This window comes from Penaeus monodon, chromosome 10, assembly GCF_015228065.2.
Source record: "Penaeus monodon isolate SGIC_2016 chromosome 10, NSTDA_Pmon_1, whole genome shotgun sequence".
Lineage (NCBI taxonomy): Eukaryota > Metazoa > Arthropoda > Malacostraca > Decapoda > Penaeidae > Penaeus > Penaeus monodon.
In genome coordinates, this window is record NC_051395.1 from 15,014,647 (window position 1) to 15,017,146 (window position 2,500).

Below are 2,500 nucleotides of genomic sequence, written 5' to 3' on the forward strand. Positions count from 1 at the left end.
TTCAGGAAAATGCTAAACCATACCAAAACGAATATACATATATAGCTAATCGAAAAAAGAAATAATATTAAAAAATAAAGAGAAAGGAAGAGAGCAGGAATGAGAAGTGTGATAAACATAGTATCAGTATCAAGGTAACAACAATAACAACAGTGTTTCATTGTGTATAAAAAGGAAAGTGTTTTTTTTCAGATCCCATTGAGGAGCAGTGTATGTAAGCATGTATACATCAATACACACATAAATATATACATAAACATACACACACACACACACACACACACACACACACACACACATATATATATATATATATATATATATATATATATATATATATATATATACACACACACACACATACACATACATATATGCACATACACAAGCACATATGAATTGATATATAAACGCGCACGCACACACGTATATACACACTGTATTTGTCTAGCAGTACATATACTAAAATTGGAATGATACGAAGATTAGCTTAGCCCCTACGCAATGACAGAAACCACCTTGAAGAGGTTCAGGATCTTGAGCTCCCCCTCTCATGTGAGGCAGTCTTTTGGGTGGCTGGCTGACTCAGGAGGGATGACATCCCCTCTGGTCTCTCGCCACGTGTTTGCTGTGCGTGTTTGCCTACCCATGTGTTTGCCGGGCATGATGTCCATGTGGGCTGTGGAAGCATGAGTCCTGGAGACTGAGCTATGCTGTACTAGCAATACGCCTCTTTGATCCCTTATTCCAGCAAGAAAGGTGGCCTGATCCCAGTTAGGTCAATTGGCTGGTCTCCCTTGAGAGGCTAGGGTCAAGTAGTCACTGAGTTCTTGGCTTCACACAGGCCCCGTGAGTGCCGGTCATAATGGCCAGTGGCTGAGTATATCCTCTCACCACCCCAGTTGATGTTGGACATGAGCTCTACCATAAAGCTTCCCCTTGTTGAACTCCGTGGTGGGTGGGGACATGAGAGAGTGAAGGAACTGCTAAATCACATGGTAACTAAAGCCTAAAGCCCCCACGATCTAAGATAAAAGATGACAAACTATGGAAGGCATTGACCATGGCAGTCACTTTGAAGCCATTTATAGCTTCTTGACCGATGTGGGAGCACAAGTGGGACCAGCCAAACTAGCCGCTCCCACGACTAAATCCCCCAAACCCATGCCGAAGGCGCGGTCCAAAATGACCTAGACCGGAGACAGAGTTTGAGGGAGAATCGGGACTCCCTTAGCATTTCCCACATTTTAAGGTTCCCTACAAACCTGGAGGCATCGGCAGGGCCTACCAATTAGTGAAAGCATTAGAGATGCAGAGGCAAGTCCGGTTGTCAATCCTGGTTGCCAGAGATTAATGATCACTGACCCAGAATGTCGCAGTCCTGAAGGGGAGGAAACTTGATACGGCCAAAGCAGCTACTACTCCACCTCAGGGTGAGACTCCCTTCTTGCTCCAACCTTGACCAACCAAATGTTATTCACCGCCCGGTAGACCCTGAGCCAGCCTCACAAGAAACTATGATATATGAGGATCCTTCACTCAATCATGTCTTCATGTTGCCAAGCACAGCTGGCACCACAGCTTGATCACCCTGGTCAGAGAAACAATCCCCTGCTCTGCAATATCTGTTGCGCTGCACTGAGATGATATCAAATATTGCCATTGAGATTTACTTAGCGGTATAATGTGTAGAGCAAGACAAGCTGTAGGAGCCTGGACATCAGCTAGGTCTGTGTTACTGCAGCACAAGACTGAGTGATCATAAGAGGAGAGATTTCAAGACACACTACACCTATATTGGCTCCTTGTAGAGAAGCTTGAGACCTTCCCTGAGATCACTCTTCTCAATACTCAAGTGCCAGCACATGTGAAGGGAGGGGTCCTAGACCTCACATTTGCCACTGCACTCCTGTGGAGAGAACCAGATGAAACTATTACAAGTGACCATTATGGTACTCTCCCCTCCTCGTGGACGTTAGCCCACCCTCAATGCCGTACCAAATCCTAGATGGAAAACAGACTGGCAATCCATTCAGAAAGCCTTAGCCCAAAGTCACAGATGCAATGAACACCCACATTGTGAAAACGAGGATGTTCTTGATGCCAGATTTGTCAATGCAATAAATCAAGCAGCCTTGCAGACTATACCTAAAGCTCGGCCTTATTCCAGTAGTTCCAGTGACACCTTTAATGATGAGATAAAAGAGATCAACCACAGAATATGTGCAGAAAACAATTCTGAAGGAAAAAAATAATAAAAAATGAAATAAAGTAAAATAAATAAAAAATGATAATCTAGCCCTCCTAAGCAAAGTCAGTGATGCCAAGGAAACTGTCAAGAGAGTCACGTAGGAAAAGTGGCTCGAATGATGTGAGTCCTTTGGCCACCAGATCACCCTTACAGAGCTGTGGCAACTTATCAGGCGAGCTAACAGTTGTTCAGCCCCCTGGTGCACACATCACCACCCTCAGTCAGAGGCAACCAGGCTGGTGCACGAAT

General features: G+C 44.6%; 1 pseudogene; it reads left to right on the forward strand.

Annotated features, from left to right (window-relative positions):
- The first annotated feature begins 439 nt into the window (after positions 1–439).
- Positions 440–539, forward strand: LOC119578206 (annotated as a pseudogene).
- The last annotated feature ends 1,961 nt before the right edge of the window (positions 540–2,500 follow it).